Below are 12389 nucleotides of genomic sequence, written 5' to 3'. Positions count from 1 at the left end.
AGAATAGGGGCTTATGGAGGTTGGTTAATCAATGAAATTTTAGCTCAGGTCCATCTCACAGTGGGCCCAGTAGGTCCTCAAACTCATTCTATGTTATTTCCCCAGTTCCAGAATGCATAGTTGCACTAGGCATACTCTGTGGTTGGAAGAATCCCCACGTCGGTTCCCTGACCTGTGGAGTGAGGGATATTATGATGAGAAATTCTAAATGGAAGCCACTAGAACTGCCTCTGTGTAGGAAAATAGCAGTCCAAAATCAATGCTGCATTCCTTGGAGGGCTCAAAGAAACCAGTGCCACCACCAGAATTTGAAAGATGTAGAAGTTATGATTTCTACCACCTCCGCATTCAACTCATCCATGCAGCCTGTCTGGAGCACAGATGGGTCTCAGAGAATGACTGAACTATTGTAAGCTTAAGCAGACAGTGACTTCAGTTGCAGCTGCTATTGAAGATGTGGTTTTATTGCTTAGGCAAATTAACACACATTCCCTGGTACCTGCTATGTAGCTACTAATCTGGTAATACTTTTTTCTCCATAGTTTTAGTTAATGAGGACCATCAGAAGCAGTTTGCTTTCAGCTGGCAAGGCCAGCAATATACCTTCACCATCCTCTCTCAGAATATATCAACTCTACAGCCCTGTTATAACCTAGTTTGTAGGAGTCATGAACACCGTTCCTTTCTACAAGATATCACAACTGGTCCATTTCATTGATAATATTAGACTGACTGGACCCAGTGAGCAAGAAGTAACAACTACTCTAGACTTGCTGGCAAGACATTTGCATTTCAGGGTGTGGTAAGAAAATCCAACAAAAAATTTGAGGAGGAGTGGGGTACAGTGGCTCATGCCTGTAATCTCAACAGCAACATATTCCTCATTTAGGTGTGCTACTCAGGCCATTTACTGAGTGACCTGAAAAGCTGCTAGCTTTGAGTGGAAACCAGAACAACGGAAGTCCTTGCAACTTTGGAAGGCATAGGTGGGAGGATCACTTAAGCCCAAGAGTTTGAGACCAACCTGGGCAGCAAAGACCCCATCTCTACAACAATTTGAAAATTATCCAGACATGGTGGCACGCACCAAAGTGGGAGGATCACTTGAGCTCAAGAGGTCAAGGTTGCAGTGAGCCACAGTCATACCACTGTACTCCAGTCTGTGCGACAGAGCAAGAACCTGTCTCAAAAAAAAAAAAAAAAAAAAGTCCCAAGATCTTCTACTTCAGTGAAACTTCTAGGGGTCCAGTGGCATAGGCATATTGAGCTATCCCTCCTAATGCGAAGGGTAAGATGTTGCATCTGGCCCCTCCTACAACTGAAAAAGAGACACAATCACGAACGAACTTCGCTGGATTTGAGAAGCAACATATTCCTCATTTAGGTGCTACTCAGGCCGTTTATTGAGTGACCTGAACAGCTGCTAACTTTGAGTGGAAACCAGAGCAACAGAAGGCCCTGCAACAGCCCCAGGCTGCTCTGCCGCTTGCGTCACATGACCCAGCAGATGCAATCATGCTTGAAGTGTCAGTGGCAGATAGGGATGCCACTTGGAGCTTTTAACAGGCTCCTATAAGTGAACTGCACAGCAGGCCTTTTAGAATTTTGGAGAAAATGCCTGCCATCCTCTACTCTCCTTCTGAGAAACAGCTCTTGGCCTGCTGCTGGGCCTTAGTGGAGACTGAACACTTAATCATGAGCCACCAAGTTACTATGCAACCTGAGCAGCCCCGGTGAACTGAATGTTTTCTGATCCAGCAAGCTGTAATGTTGGAAGTGCACATAGCACTCCATCAACAAATGAAAATGGTATATGTGTGGTCAGGTCTGAGCAGCTCCTAAAGTTACATGAAGATGTGCCCCAAATGTCCATGGCCCCTACTTCTGCTACCCTCCCTTCTCTCTCCCTGCCTGGACCTATGGCCTCAGAGGGAGTCTCTTATTACTGGCTGACTGAGGAATAGAAGGCTTGGGTTGGTTGAAAGATAGGTATGCAGGCACCACCAAGAAGTGGGCACTGCAGCACTACAGCCCGTTTCTTGGATCCCTAAAGGACAGTGTTGAAGGGAAATCCCCTCAGTGGGCAGAACTTCAAGCAGGGGACCTGGTTGCTCACTTTGCTTGGAAGGAGAAATGAGCAGACATGCAATTTCATCCCTGTTCATGGGCTGTGGCCAATGGTTTAGCTGGATGTTTGTTGGTCAGGGACTTGAAAAGAATATAATCAAAAAAATATGACAGGAAAATCTGGGGAAGAAGCATGTGGATAGACCTCTCTGAATATTTTTTTAAAATGAAGCTATTCATGTCCTATGTAAGCATTTACCAAAGGGTGGCCTTACCAGAGGAGGACTTCAATAATCAAGCAGATAGGATAACCCATTCTGTGGAAACAAGTCAGCCTCTTTCCGCAGCCACTCCTGTCATCTCCCAAGGGGCCCACGACCAAGCTGGCCATAATGAGAGAGATAGAGGTTATGCCTGGGTTCAGCAACATAAACTTCTACTCGTGAAGACCTACCTGGCTATGGCCATTGCTAAGCGTCCAATCTGATGTTTCACACAGCATTGTTTCTGATTCTAAAAACTCACTTCACAGCCAAATATGTGTGCTGGTGGTTCCATGCTTGTAGAATCCACTGATGTTACCATGTTTCTCACCATCCTGAAGCAGCTGGATAGACAGAACAGTGGAACGACCTTTTGAAGACTCTGTTACAGCACCAGCTAAGTGGTGATACCTTGCAAGGCTGGACAAAGTTCTCCAGATGACTATTTATACTCTAAATCAGTGCCCAATATATGGTGCTGTTTCTCTGATAGCCAGAATTCAAAGATCCAGGAATTAAGGGATGGAAATGGGAGTGGCACCACTCACTCTTACCCCTAGAGACCCATTAGCAAACATTTTCTTCCTGTTCCCACAGTCTTGTGTGTGCTGGCCTAGAGGTCTTAGTTCCAGAGGGAGAAATGCTTCCACTCGAAGGCACAATGATTATTCTATTGAACTGGGAGTTAAGACTGCCACCTGGCCATTTTGGATTCCTTATGCCTCTGAATCAACAGGCAAAAAAAAATGGAATTACTGTACTGACTGCGGTGATTGATTCTGACTACCAAGGAAAAATTGAATGGCTACTCCACAATAGAGGCAAGGAAGAGTATGTCTGGAGTACAGAAGACCCCTTAGGGCGTCTCTTAGTATCACCATGCCTTGTGATTAAGGTCAATGAGAAGCCGCAACAAGGCAGGACTACTAGTGGCCCAGACCCTTTGGAAATGAAGGTTATGGTCACACCACCAGGTAAAAAATACAATCAGCGGAGGTGCTTACTGAAGGCAAAGGGAATACAGAATGGGTAGTGGAAGAAGGTAAGCTATAAATATCAGTTATGGCTGGGTGCAATGGCTCACGCCTATAATCCCAGCACTTTGGGAGACCGAGGCAGGTGGATCATGAGGTCAGAAGATCGAGACCATCCTGGCCAACATGGTGATACCCTGTCTCTACAAAAATACAAAAAATTAACCAGGCGTGGTGACGCACACCTGTAGTCCCAGCTACTCGGAGGCTGAAACGGGGGAATCGCTTGAACCTGGGAGGCAGAGGTTGCAGTGAGCCCAGATCGCGCCACTGCACTCTAGCCTGGCAACAGAGCAAGATTCCATCTCTCTCTCTCCTTCTCTCTCTCTCTCTATATACATACACACATATATACATATATATATATAAAGGTATCAGTTATAACTATATGATGACAAAAGGAAGGCTGCAATTGTCATGTGCATTCCTCCTCATTTTGTTATGAATGTGTGTGTGAAATATCTTTTTTATTTTATTTTTATTTTTATTTTTTGAGACAGAGTCTCACTCTTGCTGCCCAGGCTGGAGTGCAGTGGCATGATCTTGGCTCACTGCAACCTCTGCCTCCTGGGTTCCAGTGATTCTCCTGCCTCAGTCTCCCGAGTAGCTGGGATTACAGGCGCCCGCCACCACGCCAGGCTAATTTTTATATTTTTAGTAGGGATGAGGTTTCACCATGATGGCCAGACTGGTCTCGAACTCCTGGCATCAGGTAATCTGCCCACCTCGGCCTCCCAAAGCGCTGGGATTACAGGCGTGAGCCACCGTGCCTAGTCGAAATATCATTTTCTTTCCTCTCTTATCTCTTTATTGTGTAACATGGATATATTGATTCATCATAGTATTTATGTATTATTAATTTTACATAACAGTATTTAATTGATAGGATATCAAAGAGAGGAGTAAACATCACTCATGGACTTGACCTCCTTGTCTGGGGGAGTGGTTAGGGCATTTCCACCTGGACACAGGACAGTTGTATCACGTTAGTCGGAATTATGACCTCATTATTTTCTTTTATTTTAAGATTAAATATGGTTTGAGGATACACATATGGGTGCCCACTTGACAAATTAATGAAGATTAATATTATCCCTCAACTAGACTATGGAGTGTGTAGTTATTTGGTGAAACATTATTTCTGGGTGTGCCTGTGAGGGTGTCTGCAGATGATATTAACATTTGCATTGGCGGAGTGAGTAAAGCAGATTGCCTTCCCCAGTGGGAGCAGGCCTCATTCAATCCGCTGATGGCTTAACTAAAATAAAAGACTGAGTAAGAATTCTCTCTCTGCCTGACTGTCTTCAAGTTGGAACATAAGTCTTCTTTCACTTTTGGACTCAGATTGAGACGGGAACTATTATCCTTCCTCAGCCATTGGACCTGGACTCGAACTGTATCTCCAGCTTTCCTACTGCAGATCGTGGATTTCTCAATCGCTATAGTTGCCCATAACAAGAGAGACAGAGAGATCAGTTTTGTGTCCCTGGAGAACCTAGACTAAAACAGCTGGGGGAGCTCAAATAGAAGTAGCAGAATAGCCAGTAAACTCTCAGCCATGACTCACCTCTTGTGCCTGCATCTGAGCCATGGTCAGCTTCACAGGGACTTCGACTTGCAAGTGATGTGTGGCTTGTACACTAAGGGCTGTTATCTGTTGTTGTTGCATAATAGATTTCTTGGTTGGCTGTATAAGTAGCAAATTATTGTTGAATTATAAAAGCCCCTTATTTATTCTGGACTGACATTCAAGTATATGATTTTAAAATATTTTCTCCTATTCTATTGGTTATCTTTTCAACTCCTTAATGGTGTTCATTGAAGTACACAAGTTTTGAATTTTGATGAAGACTCATTTTTCTTATTTTCTTTTGTTGCCTCTGCATTAGTGTTTCATCTAAAAAAGAAGTGCCAAACTCAAGGTCACAAATACTTAATCTTATATGTTATTATATGTTATTCTAAGTGTTGCATAGTTTTAGTTCTTACATTTAAGTCTGTGCTTCACTTTGTGTTTATTTTTATATACAGTGTGAGGCTGGAGTTCAACTTCATTTTTGCATATGAATATCCGGTTATTCTAGCACTATTTGTTTAAAAGACTATTCTCTTCCCCATTGAAATGTGTTTGCATCCTTGTCAAAAATCAATTGGCCATAAGCATGAATATTTATTTCTGAACTCTCAATTCTATTCCATAGATCATTCTTTCTATCCTTATATCAACACCCCAGGGTATGATAATTACAGAGTTGTGGTCCATTGAGAAATCAGAAAGTATAAGCCTTGCATCTTCCAACTGTACCTTTGTTAACATTGTTACTGCTCTTCTGGATTCTTTGCGTTTCCATATAAATTTTAAGATCAGTTGCTCAATTTCTGCAAAAAAGAAAGACTTTGGGATAATACTGAATCTTTTGATCGACTTGGGGATTATTTCCATGTTAACAGTGTCAAACTTTACATCCAGGACAGGTGCAGTGGCTCATTCCTGCAGTCCTATAACTTCGGGAGACCAGGCAGGAGAGCTGTTCCAGCCCAGAAGTATGAAACCAGCCTGAGCCACATGGTGAGACTTCGTCGCAAAAGAGAGAAAATAAACCAAAGAAAAGAAAGAGAGAGAGAGAGAGAGAAACTTTACAGCCATAAACATAGGCTATCTTTCTGTTTATTTTGACTTTTAATTTTTTCAGTGATGCTTTGTAATTTTGAGTGTACAACCCTTGAAATTTGTGTTCAATTTATCCCTAAATGTTCACTCTTTTTAATGCTATTTTAAATAGCTTATTTTCTTAAATTCATGTTGATATTGTTTACTTCTAATGTTTAGAGTATAACTGATTTCTGCATATTGATCTTATATCCTGGACTTGTTTATTAGTATTGCTTTTGTGAGTTTCTAATAATTTTCTACATACAAGATTATGTAATTTGTGAATAGGGATAGTTTTACGCTTTTTTTTCCAGTCTAAATGTCACTTATTTATTTTCTTTTCCAATTACCCTGGCTAGATCCTCCAATAAAATAATGAATATAAGTGGTGAGAGCAGACATCCTTATCCTGTTTCTGATCTTAAGGGGAAAGTGTTGTTTTCTCACCACTGATATGATGTTAGTTGTAGGTTTTATGCAGATTCCTTCACCAGGCTAAGGAAATTCCCTTCCATTCCTAATCTGTTGAGGTTTTTTTTGTTATCATGAAAGGGTAAATGAGTTTGTCAAATTCTTTTACTGTATCTATTAAAATAATCTTATGTTTTTGTTCTTCTATGAATACAATGTATTACGTTGATTGATGTTGTTATGTTAAACTAGTCTTGAATTTCTGAAATAAATTCCACTTGCTCATGTTGTATAATCCTTTTTGCATATTGCTGGTACATATATTTAAATATATTTTATATATGCTATTTGCTAGTGTGTTGTTGAAAATTTTACATTTATATTCAAAAGAAACATTGGTCTGTAGTTTCTTTTCTTTTGATGTCTTTATTCAGTTTTGGTATCAGGGTAATACTGGCTCATATAATAGGTTGGAAATGATTTTCTCCTTTTGCATTTTTGGGAAAAGTTTGTAAAAACTTGAGAAAAGTGTGTGAAGAATTATATTTTATGCTTTAAAATTCAGTAGAATCAACTAATGAACTACCTGCACCTGGGTTGGGTTTTCTGGAGGTGGTTTTTTGCTTATTAATTGAATCTCTTTGCTTTTTATACATATTCAGATTTTTTCTTGAGTCAGAGTTGGAAGTTGGTGTCATCTGGGAATGTGTGCATTTCATCCAAGTAACCTAAGTTGTTCCCACACAATTGCTTATCATATTTTTTTGAAATGTTGTTTTACCTGCATCCTCTAAATTTGTGTGTGTGTGTGTTTTTGTTTTCATTTATCTCAAAGTATTTTCTAATTTCTCTTATGATATCTGCTTTGATCCATTAGTTATTTATGAGTGTTATGCTTACTTTCCACATTTTCTCTCATTTTTGTGAATTTTCCAAGTTGCTTTCAGTAATTGACATAAAATTTAATTCTATTGTCTTCAAAGAACATTTTTTGTACAATATTAATTCTTTCAATATTTACTGAGATTGTTTCATGGTGTTACTTATTGTCTATCTTGGAGAATGTTCCATGTGCATTTAAGAAGAATGTGAATTCTGTCGTTTTCAGGTGGAATGTCCTACAGAGATGTGTTAGGTCTAGTTTTTTATCCTGTTGTTCAAGTTCTCTACTTGTGTGTTTATTTTATATCTAATTGTTCCATTCATTATTAAATGTGGGTTATTGAAGACTCCGATTTTATTGCTGTTTTTCCCTTTAAGTCTTTCCGTTTTTGTTTCATGTAATTCAGAGATCAGTTGTTAGAGTCATATATGATAATAATTTAAATTTTTTTTGATATCTGGTCCTTTTATTCTTTTCAAGTATTCTTTTTTCCTAGTAACAATTATTTATTATGAGTTTATGATGTCTGAAACTAATTTTTCTGCTTCAACTCCCTTTTAGTTACTGTTTGAATAATGTCTTAGTCTGTCTGTGCTGCTATGACAAATTATCTGAGACTGGATAATTTACAAACCACAGAAATGTGTTTCCTCACAGTTCTGGAGGCTGGGAAGTCCAAGATTAAGTGGCTAGTATTTGAGGTCTGGTGAGGGCCTTCTTGCTGTGTCCTCATGTGGCAGAAGGTGGAAGAACAAGAGGGCGAAATGCTGTGTGCAGCCTCTTTTACAAGGATTTTAATCTCATCCACCAGGGAGGATCCCTCATGGCCTAATCATCTCTTAAAGGACCCACCTTCACAGCCCCATCACCTCTTAGGGGCTTACTTCTTAACATCATCACATTAGCCATTGAGTTTCAAATGGGACACATTCAAACTGTAGCATAATTTTCTATCTGTTTACATTCAACCTATTTGTGTTTTTGAATCTAAAGTCTTTCTCTTATAGTCAGCAGATAATTGGATCTTTTTAAATCTATGATGACAATCTCAGCCTTTGACTGTGGATTTTAGAGCAGTAAAGTAAGCACCCAGAAGGTAGGATATACATCTGCATATTGTCATTTGTTTTCTACCTGGCATTTTTGCTGTTGCTCTTTGATTTCTCTGTTTTTTTTTTCTTTTTTATGACTAATATTTATAATTGCTAGTCCACCATTTCCATTCCATTGTTACTTTTACTATATTGGTTTGTGTTATTTTGTTGTTGTTATTTACCTGGAGGCTAAACTAACATCTTACCCTAAAACAATCTAGTTTAGATTTAAAATAATTTCATTTCAACTGTATTTAAATATGGGTCCATTTCCTCCCTCCTCCTTTGTGTTTTAATTGTCATACAAATTATATTTTTATACATTATTATTCCATCCACATATTATTATAATTACTGTTTTATACAGCTGTGTTTACTTCCAAAAATTATTTGGGAGTAAAAAATTTTTACAAAGAAAAATATATTAATACTGTATTTTATATTTATCTATGTAGCTATCTTTCTTGGTGCTTTTTACTCCTTCATATAAATTCAAGTTACTGTCTAGGGTTCTTTCACTTCAGCCTGAAAGATTATCTTTACCATTTCTTGTAGGGCAGTTCGGCTAGTTATGAATTCTCAGTTTTACTTTTTCTGTAATAATTCCTTCTGCTTTAGAATAGATTTTGCTGGATGTAAAACTCTTGTTTGACGGTTTTTTCTTTGAGCACCGTGAACATGTCCTCCCACCATCATCTGGCCTCTCTGGTTCCTACTGAGAAATCAGCTGTTAATCTTTTGAAGATCCCTTGTATACAACTAAATCACCTCTTTTTGTTTCTGCTTTTAAGATTGTCCTTCAGTATTTGCCTTCTGACAAGAAATTTGTTTGCTAAATCTACTGTAACAAAATATCACTGGGTGGCTTAAATAATGGAAATCTGGTTTCTCACAGTTGTAGCAACCACAAGTTCAAGATTAATGTGCTGACAGGTTGGATTTCTCATGAGACTTCTTTCCTTAGTTTGAAGACACCGCCAGTTCACCATATTTTCCCATGGCCTTTTCTCTGTGCATATACATCTCTGATGTCCCTCCTGAATCTTATATAGTACTTCTTATAAGAGCATCAGTCAGGTTGGTTTAGGACATACCCAAACGGCCTGATTTTAACCTAATTACCCCCTTTAATGGTGTGCTATCTTTAAATACAGTCACATTCTGTGGTTGGGGGTTAGGACTTCAACATATAATTTTGGAAGGGAAACAATTGAATCTATAAGACAATTTTACTATAATATTTTTTGTTGTGGATCTTATTGAGTTTATACTATTAACACTTAAAGTAGTTTAGTTTCTTGGATGTGTAGCTTAATGCTTCTCATTAAATTTAGGCGGTTTCCACTCATGATTTCCTTAAATATTCTTTCTGTTGATACTTGATGCTATCTGATTTTTTTCATTTTAGCTACTCTGATGTGTGTGTAATGATACTGAATCATTATTTTAATTTGTAATTCCCTGAAGAGTAGTACAGCTTATCATCTTGTTCTACTCATTATCTATTTAGTTGTTTTCTTTTATAATGGGCTTTGTAGAATTTTGACTATTTTTATGAGTTTTCCTTTCATCTGATTTGTAGACGTTTTTTATACATTCTACATGTGAGCTATTTCTGAACCCAAGTGGACCTAAATGTGACTGTAAAGAGAAAAATTTTTATTTTATACATAATGTCCTAGGTCCTCTGTTTTCTTGATTAACATCTAACGATTCCCTTGTAGGAAGAATAATAAAATGAGCTATAATCCTTCCACATTCCTTTCACTTGTCCCATTATTACAAAGTGATATCCTTACTCCTCATTAATATTTTGTAGGTAATTGGAAAGATTTTTATATGTTCCATACATCTTCCCTCCACACATTCTGCTATTTTTTGTATTTCCTAAGATGTTATGGATTTGGATATGTATTTATGTATATGTATTATATATATACACATATACATATATATATATATTCTGACATTTTTATCACCATCATTGAGCTTTAGTTCTAAAATTAAATATAAATTAAATATATCCAATACTCAACACAAGACTTTATGCCAAAGCTTTCCTGACATTTTGATTGTCTGTGTCTCACTCTCTTGATTCCACAGAAAAAACTAAAGAGAAAAAGAATTGCATGCAAACTTATACCTGTTTCTACACAGCTTTCATAGTTGTAGGTAGGTTAACTTCACTAAACAGCATTCTTGGGTCATGTTTGCATTTCTTGAGTATCTTAGATATGGTGCCCTATTGTCTTCTCATAGGTAATCTTGATTTCAAGAAGTCTGAAACATCTGGGTTTTTTTCCTTGTGAATTGGACTTTTTTTCCTTGATGTAAACTAGCATTTTTCTTTATATTTAAAGTCTTACAGTTTGCAGAAATATGTTTCAATGTTGTTTTTTCTGGCTTGATTTTCATAGCTGCACACTGTGGCATTTCAATATATACCTGAAGACTTATCCTATATAAAGATTTTTCTTGAATTATAGTTTGTGGTTTTGTTTTCTACTTTTGCTTCTTTTTTCCTTTGAGAATATAATACTTTTCCCTTTTTGTCTTCTACATTTATTATTTCTCCATTTTAAAATTTCTTTATTTTTTATTGTCCATCTTTTATTTCTGTTTTCCTTTACTGTACTTTCTGTGTTGCCTATTTATTATTCCCATATAATTTATTCATTTCTGAAATGATTTTTTCACATTTTAAGCACTATCTTCTCTTTTTCATATTCTCCATTTGTTTCATGATTTAAATTCTGAGCTTTTCTACTTTTTACCTTTGACATTTTTCATAGACTTTATATTTTCTTAATTTTTGTATTTTATATATATATGGTATATACATAGTCTAAGCCATAATTTTATTGTATGCCTTTATTATCTGTCAGGATATAATTCGGTTATTAATTTTTATATTTTTTCATCATTTGTCTCCTACTATCACCTAATATCATTGTATGGAGTTCATTCACCTCATGGGGGCTTTTGGAAAATGAGGTGGCGTTCTGTACCATTAGATGGAAGGTGCAGCATAGATCAAAGGGGTGGTTTTCTTAGCTTGACACTGAAGAATTCTCTCTGCTGCTATTATCAAAGTTGCCTCTCTGTGGGGTCACCTCCGTAGCTCTGAGATCTGAGTCCCATGGACTTCTTAACCCTGAATCAGAACCTTCTTTTTTACTTACTCTATAATTTATAGCTGGCTACATTTGCATTTTATATCTATTTTTCTAATCAAGGAGTTTTGAATTCTTAGAAAGCAATGTTGAAGTTTCTGGGAGTTAGGATGGCCTTTAAAAAAAAGCTCACTTATAAATTCAAGTTTATGCTGGTTGCTCTTAGATCAGTATCTACTCAGAGTGGGCTCCTCTCCTTCCTATGGGGACATTTGATAGTGATTTCTGGGTCTTTTTGCAGCAGCAAAAGACATCATTATCTTATCTCCACACAGTTGTACATTCTCCATGAAACCTGCCTGAGTTCTGCCATTATAGATGGTTTGGCACCACTCATCCATATTCTGTCTCTATAAACTTACCTACTATGGAAATTTCATGTAAATGAAATTATACATGATGTGGCCACTGTGGCTGGCTTTTTAAAGTTACTATAACATTTTCAAAGTTAATCTGTGTTGTCACATGCATCAGTACTCCATTGTTCTATGTCTGAATAATATTCCATTGTATGGATATATCACATTTTGTTTGTCATTCATCATTTGATGGACATTTGAGCTATTTTCATTTTGGCTATAATAAATAATGCTACCATGTACATGTTTTTATTTGGACATATTTTTTAAGTTGAGTATAAGCCAAAAAAAAGGAGTTATAGAGTAACTATATAATAGCTATATTATAACTAAGTGTAGCTATCCTAGCAGTAATGAAGTGCAATCTCATTATGGTTTTTATTTTCATTTCTCTAATGACTAATGAAGTTGATAATCTTTTCATGTGTTCATTGGCCATTTGTATAATTAAT

At 37.2% G+C, this 12389-nt stretch overlaps 1 long non-coding RNA gene across 3 annotated transcripts in view; it reads right to left on the bottom strand.

Moving 5' to 3' along the window:
* Window positions 1–12389, bottom strand: part of LOC110740979 — a 210402-nt gene that overhangs the window by 30046 nt on the left and 167967 nt on the right. For all 3 annotated transcript variants that reach the window (XR_004176438.1, XR_004176435.1, XR_004176436.1), the window contains exon 4: window positions 2522–2674. This is a non-coding gene — a long non-coding RNA (uncharacterized LOC110740979). The remainder of the gene's footprint in view (window positions 1–2521; window positions 2675–12389) is intronic.

The sequence above is a fragment of the Papio anubis genome, chromosome 10 (genome assembly GCF_008728515.1).
Source record: "Papio anubis isolate 15944 chromosome 10, Panubis1.0, whole genome shotgun sequence".
Classification (NCBI taxonomy): Eukaryota; Metazoa; Chordata; class Mammalia; order Primates; family Cercopithecidae; genus Papio; species Papio anubis.
This window is presented reverse-complemented; position numbering and strand designations above follow the sequence as displayed.